General features: G+C 48.0%; 1 protein-coding gene across 2 annotated transcripts in view; it reads right to left on the bottom strand.

Annotated features, from left to right (window-relative positions):
- The window catches only part of LOC119373212 (papilin), a 142,571-nt gene extending 135,337 nt beyond the window's left edge, over nt 1–7,234 (bottom strand). For both annotated transcript variants that reach the window (XM_037643220.1, XM_037643222.1), the window contains exon 1: nt 6,470–7,234. The gene's annotated coding sequence lies outside the window, so the exon portion shown is untranslated. The remainder of the gene's footprint in view (nt 1–6,469) is intronic.
- Nucleotides 7,235–14,497: the final 7,263 nt, after the last annotated feature.

Raw genomic sequence — 14,497 nt, 5'->3', positions numbered from 1 at the left:
TATGTGTCATATGAGAGTTTCGATAGGGATATCGTTAGCCTCATCCAAACAAGAACTGTCATTCTTGGAAGACGGTGGGCGATGAGGGGGTTTCACTTTCCTCGAGTCACTTCTCTGTTCCCGTAAATGGCTTGTCCTCTTCGCGCTGCGCAATCTTAAGGAAATTTTTAACAGACGTTCAGCTCATGCTAGAAAACACGCTGGGAAGTAATTTTCCAACCACGACGAGGATTCAGTTATAGCGAGCGCGTGTAGAAGTGCAAGGCATCCATCAAAAATAAGAAACCGAACACGCAGCCGCTGACAAAGTGCCGCAGAAAAGCGCCCTTTCAGAGCAAGTAGCAAGGTGAGGAGGCCTGAAGGTAGCCCCAGAGCTACCTTAACTTGAGGGAGCACCAAGAAGGGCCTCAGTGAGGGAACCTTAGTAAGGAGTGCTCCAGAATACGTGATAAACAATCCTCAATCAGTTAACGCCCCCTCACTGAGGTAAGAATCGTTTCAGAATACAGGCCTAAGGCCTGTATTCCGAAACGTTCCCTCAAGTTGAGGTAGCGCTAGGGCTACCTTCAGGCCTGCTTACCTTGCTGCTTGCACTGAAAGGGTGCTGCTCTGCAGTACTTTGTCAGCGACGGTGTGTCCGATTTCTTATATCCGATCGATTCCTTGCACTTCTGCGGTATAATTGCATTCTCGAAGTTGGAAAATTGCTTCCCGGGCGTGTTTTCGAACGTGCTGCTGAACGGCTCGCTGTCAAAATTTTTGGTTAAGATTGTGCAGCGCGAAGAGAACCAGAATTTTTACAGGAATAGAGAAAAAAGATGAGATTCAAGGAGTGGGAAACGGTGAGGCTCCATCAACGCCCACCGCTCGTGCTGGCGTCTTCCAAGAATGACAGTTCTTATTTGGATTAGGCTAACGATGACTTATTGTGCATGGGCATTCTTCACATGCCATGCGGGCTGCTTCCGCAATGAGGCAAGTGCGGTCGTCCGGGTAAGAGAAAATCATACTGGTCTTAGCAAACTCAGGGGTGCAGCACGCGCTGCAATGTATGCCCAGCAAACCCTCCATTCCATTTCTGCGGATTATCTCAGCCACTGAGATTAGTAATCCGGCATGATACTGGCGAGTGACCAGTCCCTCAAAGTTGGCGCCTACGCTGTGGCAGAATGACTATTTTATTTCGTCGGAGAAGCAAGTCCGAACAGTAACCCTTTTGATGCTTACTGTGCGGAGTTAAGAACAGTAGGATTACGTCTACGAGCCTGGTTTCTATGTCCAGCATACATGATCACGGGTGAACATGATCACGGGTTAGTTGTGCGGTTTGCCCTACTTCTGGCGCATATACATTTCGACATCCGCGCACGTAAGACTTATTGGCACAGTGGTGGGCGTGGGGCTCGTCGAATTTCTACGGCACATAGCTAGGGACAACGTACCCACAGACACCCCTTTCGCAATGCCAATAGCTGCGCTAGCGACAACCTACCCACGGACATCCCTTTCTCCTTGGCTTTAGCTACGCTAGGGACCACCTATCCACGGACACCACTTTTGCCTCGGCAATAACTGCTCTAGAGACGATAAACCCACTGACATTCCTTTCGCGTTTGCAAAGCTGCGCAAGGGACAACCTACCCATAGGCATCCCTTTCGCATCAGCAATAGGTGCGCTAGGGAGAACCTACCCACGGACATCCCTTTCGTCTTGGCATCGTCTTTCGCCTGCGTTAGGGACAGGGCTAGGCAAAGATACTCTGAAATTGTATCGCGATACGATACAAGATACTCAGGCAAGAAGTACTTAAGATACAGATACAAGATACTACAACACTAATCGTATCCGATACGATTCGATACGACAAGCTTAACATACCAGCTTAAGGATACGGTACGACCAGCATAACATGACAGCCATTTTGCAAATGTCGCACGAACTTGCCCAGACAAAATCACCGATACGATACATTCCAATTGTATCTTCAGATACTTCGATACATTCGGAAATTTGCTGTTATATATGTATACCAGGCCCGTAGCAAAGAGGTGGGCCCGTAGGGTCTGGCCTGCCCCCCCCCCCCCTAAATTTTAGTGAAGTGTGTGTTTTACATAAAATAAATAATAAAAATAGGTGTTTTTCTCAAATAGTCAAAGCCTTCAGCAAGTGTCCCCCCCCCCCCTGAACAAAATTATTTCTGTCTACGGGCCTCATGTATACAATGTAGCACTAAACGTCTATGTACTAAAATGTTCGCTTGAAAATTTATTAACTGCGACCAATTTTGTTTAATTCGAATGAAATGTTTCTTAGTATCCTCAAAGTTTTGTACTTCTGCATCAAGGTATATTTGTTTCATTCCGAAACAACTTATTCGCGTTGCTTTAGCTGCTTAACATGACAGGTCTTTCTTTATGTAGTTCGCTGACAACAGTTTTTGCGTGCCGCTTTAGTCAGTGATGGGAGTCGCTGCTTTGCTTACTGACCAGACAGCGGGTCCTCATGTAATCACAAGAACTTCAGTAAGAATTCTCCGCGCTATGGTGCAAATACCGCTGTGAAGTTGTGCATTGCCCGTAAACGTATTACGCTTTTCGCAATAACGTGCCACCCGATAGGTGTACGTCGCCAAGAACATGCGCAGCGAAGAAGCGTTTTAGACGGGCTGTACCGTTGCACAAAGCGGCGCAGGACACCGCTGCTATTCACGCTTTTGCCACTTATAGCTCCAATTACCTGGTGATTAGTAACAGCAAAAGAATTTAAGGAAGCCTAAACAAGCAAAAAGATATGTCTAAGTAAAATAGAAAAGCGGTTCTGTGTCAAACACACCGAATAGGTATAGAAGCACGATACAGGCGGCTCCCGTAAGAACTAATATTGTTGCGTTTTGCAACCCGAAACCACGATATGATTACGAGAGACCCTGTAATAGAGGGCTCCGGAAATTTCGACCACTTGGGGTTCTAAATCCTAAACGTAAGCACATGGGCTTCTGGCATTTTCCCTCCACAGACCTTCGTGTCGGCAGTCAAGCACCATAACCACTAGACCACCGCGGCGGGTAACCCCTAATAGCTATGACAATTAAATTCAGTGCCTATGGAAAATAGCGGAAAACGGCTCGTTCGGACGCCTATGAGAAAAACAATATTTCTCGAGTACCCCTGCTAACATATTCAAGATGGCTCCTAATAACTAATGTCGCAACTTGGGCTAGTTGGAACATACTCATGACGGTCAGCGCAATCAAGTCAGTGCCTGTGTCGTGTACATTCTTTTGTTTCGTGTCTTGTTTGCGCTGATCATCATGGGCTCCTAATAATGTACGTTAATGTAATGCGAACTCAATTTCGCTATTTTACCTAGTAGTAAGCAGATTGTTGCTGTATACTCGAGGCGCTCCCGGACTATTACATGTTTGTTCGCAACATCACATTTACATAACAGTAAACACAGGAGGAACACCAGTGTGTAAACAGTAGCAGAAATGACGGAGACAGTTAAAGGTAATAATAAAGCAGAGAGATTAAATTGGCAGAATATTACAAATTGCTGTAAGCAGACCGAAAAAAAGAAACAAAATATAGACATAGGTAATGCATTGGATGGAAAAGGACAGCTAAAAATAACTTGGGCTAACAATGAAATTATGATTTTAAAACTGTTTGAATAAAAGAGACATGCGCCGATATAGTCTGTTAGGTGAATGCTCGTTCTGTTAGGTCAGCATAAGGTACCGATGGTGCTATAGCTGTTAGAATTTTCTTTGCATATAAGTCAATCTCATTGCACGTAAGTCAAACTTACATCCACGAGATCCTTCAAATCGCCGATGTGTGAAAGCCACGAGACGCAAAGCAACCCCCCAGTCTTGCATCCTTCCGATATCGTAACGAAGCAGCACGCAACAGGAACTTCGATAATGATAAATGACATACAGCGGCGCCAAAATGTGTGCGAAAGATGACGCATGCATTGGAGTACGCGGCACATGAAAGTGGTTAAGCACCAAGTGTCATGGCACTCACACAACTAAAAAAAGGAGTCAAGTCTGGTCATCCTTGACGTTTGTGCGCTTGTTTATCGAGACGACGTGAGAGCCACCACGTGACTCTGATCCACCAATAGGAACGCTCAGAGCTCATCGCTTATCCGCGCTCGAAAGCTCTGGCGGAAAGATAAAATAATGTCACTGCCTTTAGTTTTACTCTGGTGATTTAGTAGCAGCAGTATCAGCTTGAGAAGCAGAGTTCAGCCAACATTCTATGTTTCGCACGGTGGTAGTGTGACCGCAGTATCTTGTATCTTAAGATACACGACACATTATTCGATGTATCGGAAATAAAGATACTGATACAAGCCTTGCGAGAGGCCTCGCGATACAGATACGAGATACTCAAATAGTATCTGAGAGAGCATCAAAGATACATGTATCTTTGATACTGCTTAGCCCAAGTAAGGCACAACATACCCATGGACATCCCTTTTGCTTTGGCGATAGCTGCGCTAGGGAAACCTACCCACGGTCATTCCTTTCGCCTTCGCAATAGGTGCGCTAGGGACAACCTACTCACGGACATCCCTTTCGCCTTGGCAATAGCTGCACTAGGGACAACCTACCCACGGGCATCCCTTGCGCCTTGGCAATAGCTTTTTTTTTTTATCTGCGACATAGACTTGCACGTAAGGCATAATATTTGTTATGTATATTTGTGTTAAGTGTGCACCGTTAGGCCGTTGTTGTGCATGAAGTGAAGAAGTGTCTTGTGGAATATGTTGTCATGTATCCATCGGTCATAACTGTTTGTGTCACTGTCTGCGCTAGAGACAACCTACCCACGGACTTCCCTTTCGCCTTTGCAATAGCTGCGCTAGGGACAACCTACCCACGGACATCCCTTTCGCCTTTGCAATAGCTGCGCTAGGGACAACCTACCCACGGGCATCCCTCGCGCCTTGGCAATAGCTGCGTAAGGAACAACCTAGCCACGGACATTCCTTTCGCGTTGGCAACAGCTGCGCTAGGGCCAACCTACCCACGGGCATCCCTCGCGCCTTGGCAATAGCTGCGTAAGGAACAACCTAGCCACGGACATTCCTTTCGCCTTGGCAACAGCTGCGCTAAGGACAACCTACCCACGGGCATGCCTTGCGCCTTGGCGCATACAGCTTCGCTTTGCAAATATGCCTAAAGCACCACCTTGTGAATTAAATGATCCGCAATAGGTGAAATTGCCGTCTAATTAAAAATCTGCTAAGCCTAGTCGAATTTTTGGAAGTCAGCCACAATACCAATCATCGTTTCCAAAACTGATCCGACTGTTACGCAGTTCATTCGTGTTCATTGACGCGAGTTGTTTGAACACCTCCTAACATAATGAGTTTCCCTTTTATGTCAGGAGACAAAGCCCTGACCTGAAACAATTTGTTTTTCTGGAGATAGAGCAAACACGAACATTTCTTCACCTTTAGGCGCCGGCATTTACCCACGCAGCTATAGCACTACTAAATTAAGCAAGATATGAGCACAGCGGACGACAATCTTGAATTCCTCGTGCTGACGTCCCTGGAGCGTCATTCCCAGCGTCACCCTTGTTAACGCGCGAGGCCAATGTACCCTTGTAATGAGAAACGCGGTTGGGTTCTTAGAATATTCAGGTTGGGAACGTGGACGTTCCTAACAAGCCGGCGAGGCTGCTTGCATGTTGATAACGACACTTTATAAGAACATGGAATGAGCACGACAACACAACAGCAAACACAGCAAACAAAGAAAGAATTACCTAACAGTTTCTAAGAAACGAGCGTCCTTAAAGGGGTCATGAAGCACCCCTTGGGCTGATTGAAAAAACACATCCTGCGGAAAGCTGACACGGCTATGAACTGCTCTGCCAAATATTACAGTCGTGCGCGCCGCGTAATGGCCACAAGCGGAGCGCGAAGTTGCCGTTTCCCCAGGCACCCTCTTTTCAAACAGAGGCCGGTTCTCACTCTCGTCGGTGGGCGGGGCGTCTGTCCGCTGTACGTCGCAAGAGACATAGCATGCTTATTGGCCGATAGCCGACGTAAATCGAGAGCGGCGTTCGGATCAGATGCGCTTCTTGCCGTGGGGTGCCGCCACTTGCCGGTGCCGCACTCCTCAGTACACGGTAGCCGCACTCGCGCAAGCAAATCACAGCGGGAGAGCGATCGCGTTTCATGACGCGCGCCGGCGTAACTTCTTTCCCCCATGCCATCCCTCCCTGTCTAGCTTCCAGTGCGCTCGTCGGCACGAGAAAAGAGAGAAAGCGCTGGGAGCGTGCGCCAAACCCCCGCAACTCCGCTGATTCTTGACGGATTCGAGAAATTTTTGTGGCAATCGATTCGGGAGGCAGTACACTCCGATACTGAGGCCATTAGATCATTACTTGGAAAAGTGGTTCATGACCCCTTTAAGAAAGTCAAGCACTGCTGACACGGGCTCACCCGTCGGGGAGTCGAACGCGCAGGGCGATGCGAGGAGACGAGCGTCGCGGGAATCCTTGAAGACGTCAGCGATGGCTTGCGAAGGCTGACGAGGAACGTGGCGCCTTGCTGAAGCGAAGAGTTGGAGGCGGAGGATGTCAGCGGCCACGTGAAGCCCGTAGCTTCAACTCGTGGACCGCGTCCCAGAGCGTCGACACTCGGGCCCGGTCACCCGACTGCGTCGAACGCCCGTCTGTCCTCTTCTTTCTCTTCTTCGCCAGCACGCGACTCCGAAACTCGTCATCTTCTCGGATCTTTGCACGCGCCCCAGCCTTTTCGTCTTCTATACTCCGTTTCATACATCAGGTGCAACGCTATGGAAGCTAGCGAGACTTCTTGCAGTAGATGCGTTCGCGTCAAGAAACAGTTCAATGAATTTACCACCCGTAATGTGATTTCTTTCCCTCCTAAGGCTGTATAATAAAAGAAGATGATTTGTGCCCAAGGAATAAACGTACCCCGTTATTTACTGCGCTGTCGACAGTTTGTTCTGGATCGTTTAGCGTCTCCTTTTTTTTTGTATCGTGGCCTCCGCGATTAGCACTGGCAGCGCGCTGCAGGAACTAATCGCGGAGGCCAAGCGAAATACACGCGGATTTACACATTTTGCTGGCCGAACTACTTGCATAGCTTCCACAGCGTTGCACCTGATGTATGAAACGGAGTATAGCACACACATCACACCAGGACACTACCATTCTTTCGGGCGCACATCACATCCCTGTTCACGAAAATGCACTGTATGTTGTCACCTCCGCCAGTCAACGATGCAAAGACAATATAGCAATGACTAATGACTAATGTCTTGAGTCTTCTTTTCTAGTTGGTTTTATTGACATCTCTCGGCATGGAAGGTAAATGCCGTGTACATTCATTTTAGATAGGTCTAGGAAGTGCTAGCTGCGTTCTTTATGCTAACGATGAAGACGACATGGAGAGAGAGGAAGGTTAACCAGTGTTTTGACAGGCTATCCACCCCACGCCAGCCAAGGAGTGTAAGGCGAATGTATAAAGGACCATGCACCTTTTTTTTCTTTGAGGAGAACGATGACGAGGCTGCAAACTTGTGCTAAGGTGTTATAGAGGGTGGCACTTTTACGACTGACCTATTTCATTGAGCAGTATTTTGTTACAAACCATACGATTTTAATTCGATTTGCGGCAAAACATTGCCAAAGGATGAAATTTAATGGCCCGTCCAGTGTTTGATGTTGAACGCCGGAAAAAAAGATAAAGAAAAAATAATGACAACCGTGAAAGCTGTTCGAGGAAGCATGGCTAGTGTCTATAAAGCATTGTCGCACACTGTGATTACCTAAGTGGTTGCTTGGACGAGTTAGTGAGACATACTTCAGATAAAAACAGCGCAAAAAGAAAGACATAGGACCCACAAAAGAAGGACGCAGACGGTAGCGCTGACTTAAAACAAAGTTTAGTTCTCATAATCGCGCTATATATACTTGCATAGTATTTAACAAAAAAGAAGGAACGATAAAAACGGTAAAAGACAGAGCGATTACTTCATCACACAAAGAAATTCATTTTCTTAAGCATGATTCTACAGGCGATGTTCATGGCGAGCTGTCGTAACGAGGATGTATGACTGCTTCTTTTATCGTTTTGATGGTTCCTTCTTTTTTGCTATTTACTGCGCAAGTGTATAATGCGCGATTGTGACAAATAAACCTTGTTGAAAGTAAGCGCTGCCGTCTGTGTTGGTCTTTTACTGGTCCTTCGCCTTTCTGTTTCACGTTTTATTCGAAATTGTCTGTCACGTTGCGTCCTGTCGATGGCGTAACATTTTTCCTTCCGACAAAGGTCGTTGATTCAATTTTTTTAGCGCGTTGCAAAGAAATAGTCTCTGTACACTGTACTGTGGGCAGTCGCAAAGTATATGTCCAATTGTTTCTTCATTGCCGCAGTATTTACAGGCTGTAATGTTGGCCATACTAATGCGGAACGCGTAGGCGTTTGTAAACGCAACGCCCCACCATAGGCACCCGGCAATGCAGTTTCCGAGATACGATGGTAGCGCCAGAAAACACAGCCTAGCGAGTAGACGCAGCAAAATCGAGTGTCTATTCTCCGCATCCTCCATGTTCAGAAACGCTCCTTGACTTGAACGTGACTTCCCACCGCCTCAATTCAGTGCGTTTGAAACGCGTTTGTAGCGTTTGTGCTGCCTTGGCCCAGCCTGAAAAGAGCGCGTTCTAAACGCGTTTGTGCTGCATTGAAGGCGGTGCCAATATCCCTGAGGTGATTACGAACGCACGTAGGAAGCGTTCGTTGAAAGAGGCGCCCAAAAGGGAGACACTTGACAGCGTCGATGTGTCCAGCGAGCGTTTCATTTTCATGGTATCCCTGGCGGCTGGTGCCCTCAACAATTAGGCGTTCGATAAGAGCTCCATCGCGCCCTCTGGTCAGTGACGGGTGCCTATATAGGCACCCGGCAATGCAGTTTCCGAGATACGATGGTAGCGCCAGAAAACACAGCCTAGCGAGTAGACGCAGCAAAATCGAGTGTCTATCCTCCGCATCCTCCATGTTCAGAAACGCTCCTTGAATTGAACGTGACTTGCCACCGCCTCAATGCAGTGCGCTTGAAACGCGTTTGTAACGTTTGTGCTGCCTTGGCACAGCCTGTAAAGAGCGCGTTCTAAACGCGTTTGTGCTGCATTGAAGGCGGTGGCAACATCCCTGAGATGATTACGAACGCACGTAGGAAGCGTTCGTTGAAAGAGGCGCCCAAAAGGGAGACACTTGAGCGTATAGTGTACTAGAATAATTTCCTAGTGACGCGTCTCAGAAGGAGCGTGCGTGCCCGTTTGTGTAGACGCCACCAGGCGCCGCCACTGCGCCTTTTTCTAGTCGTCTGCTAGCGTTACTGCCGCAGACCGGCGGATTCATTGCAGTTCGGGACATCGCCTGCAGCAGTATCTATTCGCATTTTTTTATCATCTATTTGCACAAACCCATCATATGAGTAACTCTGCATGTTTTGCTTCTATTGCGCAATACCTAGCACAACATTTAAATCGCATGCTCATCGCAAACTACACAAAAGTGCTCAGCAACGTATACGCTGCGTTGCTATGCCAGAAGGCGTACGATGAAATAACGGCCTCGACGGACGCATATTGATGGTGGCAAACTTTTCGTGATTTATTCTCGGTTACAGAAACGCAGCTAAACAAGATTATTCCTGCGTTTCCTTACCTCATTTTACGGCGTGCAATCGAGAGTGATTCGTGAAGGAAATGAAAAGGGGCGCTATTTTCGTACTACATGGACGCATCCCACATGTAAGCGTCCGGAGAAAAAAAAAAGTCATCCACCATTTCTTTTTTTTTTAAAGAACTGCGACGTTGAACGTAGCGTCGCAGGGGACGCGCACGAGGCAAGCAGCTGCAAAGCGCGTCTGAACCGGCCCAAACCGGCGCGAACTGGCTCCGCGACTAGAAAAAAGCGCAGCAACGCCACCAGTGGCGTCTACTGGCGTTTGCTTCAACCGGCCTATTGTCCCTGGCTCCTGGACGCGTCACTAGGAGATAATTCTAGTACACTATACTTGAGCGTGTCGTTGTGTCCAGCGAGCGTTTCATTTTCTTGGTATCCCTGGCGGCTGGTGCCCTCAACACTTAGGCGTTCGATAAGAGCTCAATCGCGCCCTCTGGTCAGTGACGGGTGCCTATGGTGGAGCAAGAGACGCAAATTGAAATTTCGGGGCTCGAAGAAACACGGAACGCTGTTGCGAGAATCAACAAGGGACGCCAAAGTACACCTCGGGGAACGAACTTTAGCGCGTCGAGCGGGATGAATAAGAGACACCAGCGTTCGCCTCTGGACGAGAGCGTCAGCACGTCGTGCAAGAGATGCAAGCTAGCACACCGCAGCAACGGATGCCCAGCGTTTGGGAAGATATGCTGGAACTGTGGCTAGAAAAATCATTTCGCGACCTGCTGTCGGCAAGTGCTTAAATGACCCCTGACACCGAATTTGGAAACGCGAGATGCTTGTGTTGTTTCATAGTCCTGCATGCGGGGCACTTCTGACCGATTATGAGTGACGAGCGTTGCTTTTAAGATACTTTAATTTGGTTTTAAAGTAAGCCTGAGTACTCATTCACCGTTGCAGAGGAGAAACATCTGGCGTCTTTTGTTAAGCAGGTGGCGTCTTTTTGTTTTGCTTTAGAAACATCTGGCGTCTTTTCGTTTTGCTTTTAGAAAACATCTGGCGTCTTTCGTTGGTTTATTTCATCAATCAACGGCGTTTTGAACAAAATTTTTATTGTTTATTCACGCACAGGAGAAATCTCACCAGGCACTACCTTGGAGGTAAACAATGGCTGCTAATGGGAATGAGATACAGAAGAAGTCGGCTTTTAGCTAACACACTTCTACTAACGTTTCCTACTAGAACACGCCAATGGCTGCTAATGGGGAATGAGAGACAGAAGAATTCGGCTTTTAGTTAACGCGCACGCTGCGAATTTTTTATTGTTCAACAACGCACAGGAGAAATCTCCCACCGGCACCACGTTGGAGGTCAAGATCTGGTACTAGTGTTAAGACTGGCTACGCACTACGACGGGGACGAACGGGTGCCGCTTGAAGGAGCTTCGCCCCTAAAAAGCGCAGCCGCGATCCTTGCGGCGAGGAGACGCGTTCGGTTTCAGCCGCTGCATTGCCAGGCTCCTCCGTTCAAAACATTCGCAACCTCAGCGTCTACCAATTGCGAACCGTCGTCGGACTCGTTAGACGATGAGTAAGGCCACGAGTCTGCGTCTGACAGCGATGACATCGTCTACCCCGTGCTCGACGAGCAGACGAACTTCTCCAACTGGCAGCTCAACAAGCGCGTGGCTGACGTCACCCAATACTGAGCGTACGTCATCACGCGTGCCCCGAGGCGCGACTGCCGCGGCGCGGCGCTAGTTTCTTATCCTCTTTCGACGCGCGTTTTGAACCTACACTTAAATGACCATAATTAACGCTGCTAGGATTAATTAGACATCACGTAGGAGCATTTGCAGTGTCATTCCGTGATTACAAGACATAGACTTAAGATAGGGGGGAAAGAAAAAGGAAAGAAAATAGGTAAGAAAGAAAAACAAATAACACAGACGTAAGCACGAATAAGTGGTCACAAGTAAAAATGTCTATGCGGGCGAGGCCATATCGCAGAAGTGTTGAAAGGTGGGCAAGTTGGTATAGGTTCATACTGAAATATTGGAGCGCGCTGCCAATATTTCAGTATGAGGCCATATCGGTAATTTTTAAGAAAGTAAGTAGGACTCGATGGGCCTGGTCACGCCGAGCAGCGCAACCCCTCGGGAACAGGCAATCATCAAGGTTCGTACACTTTAGACCAATAAGTCCATATTCCTTGATGAGCAGTGCTCGCTGCATAACATATGTGGGACACTAAAAATTATGTGTTCTAGTGTCTCACAGGAGTCACATGACGTACATGATGGACTGTCTACAAGACCTTGTCGGTAGAAGCGCTCACGCACTAATACAGAGCCAAGTCTTGGCTTATATAAGAGGGCTCTGTCACGACGAGGCAATCCACGACCACGAATACGGGGAGGGACACGTTGGTCAAGGTGCTGCTTTAAAAGATGTCGGCGGATCAACAGACGAGTGTTGTCTAACAGGCATGAAATTTCTTGGCAGTCGCACTCGTTGTGGGCACAACTTGAAGCAACGTGATCGGCTTCTTCATTCCCAGCAATACCCACATGCGAAGGTATCCATTGGCAAATGAGGGACACCCCACTAGAAATAATGTTTGTGGCAGATTTTACAATGCTGCATGTAAGTGGACCGTCACAGTCTTTTCTCAACAGTCTGCTAAGGGCAGCACGAGAGTCTGTGAGTATGACAACCTTTGGTGCTCCTAATCCTTGAACGTATTTCAGAGCAACATCAATCGCTGATAGTTCCGCAGTTGTTGATGAAGAGCTTGGCATTCACAACACTCTAGAAGAAATAGCATAGGCCCAAGAGAGAGCGCATTTAGCGAGGCTATCTACAACAAGGTCGGGAGGAAGATTCTTCTGGAGCTCTACCAGAACACAATGGCGATTAGACTCAAGTACAATCATATTCCCGAAAAGATCAGGGAAAACATCACGGTATCTCCTATACCACGAAACATGCATCCGGAGCACAACATTGGAAGAAGGCTAGCGAGGGCCAGGACCATACTTTGTCAGGTCTCAGACGAGCAAAGAAGCGTCGCCTTTGTCGACGCGGGTTTCCACGCCAGTCGGAAAGCTATTGCGGCCGTGGTGGCCGATGGGGCTGGCCAAGTCGTCAAGTCAATGACGGTCAGGACGAAGGACCCAGTCGTTGCGGAACAAGTTGCCATTGCATTAGCACTGACGATGGAGGATATCGAAGTCATCTACAGTGATTCAAGCGCAACACTACGGGCCTTCGCAAATGGTATGGCTTCGGGAGAAACGCTACGGATACTACAAGGCAAGGAAATCACGCATCACCTGCTGAGTTGGTTACCGGCTCACCTTGGTCAAATCAAGGACTCCCCTCCCAGAAGTAGCACACGAGGCGGCGCGAGACCTCTCCAACCACAGCTCTTTTGGCATGCGTTCTAATGGTGAAGGGGTTAACTGGGAAATTCCCACAACATATAACGAGCTCACTAAGCATTTTTATCTATCCCGGAGGAGTTTCCCTCCACCTCGCAAAAATCTCACTAGGCCCTGAGCACTTACATTAAGGCTATTGCAAACCAAGACGTACCCTACCTTAAATATGTTAAACATTATTTACCCTGAACTATACCCAAGCAATCTCTGCCCATATTGTGGGGAAATAGCCACCCTAGACCATATGCGCTGGCATTGTACCAAATTCGCTCATTTACCTAACATCACCTCTGCCAAACAGATGGATATGGGCCGGGCACGTAGCACGTCGGCAGGATAACCGGTGGTCACTAAGGGTAACTGACTGGATTCCAATAGATGGCAAACGCGTGAGGGGGAGACAGAAAATCAGGTGGGTAGACGAGATTAAGAAGTTTATAGGTATAACGTGGCAGCAGAAAGCACAGGACCGGGTTGATTGGCGGAACATGGGAGAGGCCTTTGCCTTGCAGTGGGCGTAGACAGGCTGATGATGACCTCTGCCAGATGGTAGGCGGCAATCCGAAGCCCGTTCTTGGCCGAAGAATTCTGGGCTGTCCACCAAGCCCGCGACGCGGCTGAGGGGCTCGGCCTCTCGGGCTTCACGTGGGAGCGGCCCGCGACACAGTGATCTGTGTTTTAGGGGACCAACTAAACGTTTATTCAATCTAATCCAACCAAAAAAAAAGCCCACTAAAATTGGGGATAATGCACGGAACCTTGGAAAAGAGAATGATAAATGCCACGTTAAGGGAAAAGAGGAGAGCGAAGCGGGTGAGCGTACTAGTGTGGGTTAAATATATCTAATTCAATGTCCGCTAAAAGAAATCGGTATGGGCACAAAGTTCAGTTAGAAGGTAGGCCTGGAAAGGGCGCCCGGAAGTTTGGTAGGCAATGGCATTAAGTATGTTGCAGCCTGGCTTGGCCGCAGTTAGCCCAGGATCCCATTCGTCGGAGAAATATACGAGAGTTATTTGCCGAGCAGTCGGTTTAGTTAGGCTGATCATAAAGGCCGATCATAAAGAAGAAGTTGACATGATTCTAGTCAGGAAATCACCCTCGCGCTGAGGCCACGTGGAGTGTCTTATGAGACAATGCAGTAGACCTGTTCAACTTACAATATTCATATATTACAGAGTATGAGTCTATTTGTTGCTTACGGCATATCAGCGATGTACGGCTTCAGCTGTGTAGACTTGTAGTATTTGCTGAGCATAATGTACGGTGCAACAACAGATCCTTTAGTGAAATATATTCTCCTCATGCAAAAGAGGCGACAGTTGTAAAATTTGGGCGCATCAGTGAGACCTGGTCATTGACATTGCGGCGTTTGC

Source organism: Rhipicephalus sanguineus, chromosome 11 (genome assembly GCF_013339695.2).
Source record: "Rhipicephalus sanguineus isolate Rsan-2018 chromosome 11, BIME_Rsan_1.4, whole genome shotgun sequence".
Classification (NCBI taxonomy): Eukaryota; Metazoa; Arthropoda; class Arachnida; order Ixodida; family Ixodidae; genus Rhipicephalus; species Rhipicephalus sanguineus.
The sequence above is the reverse complement of the archived record's forward strand: the minus strand, read 5'-3'. Positions and strand labels throughout refer to the sequence as shown.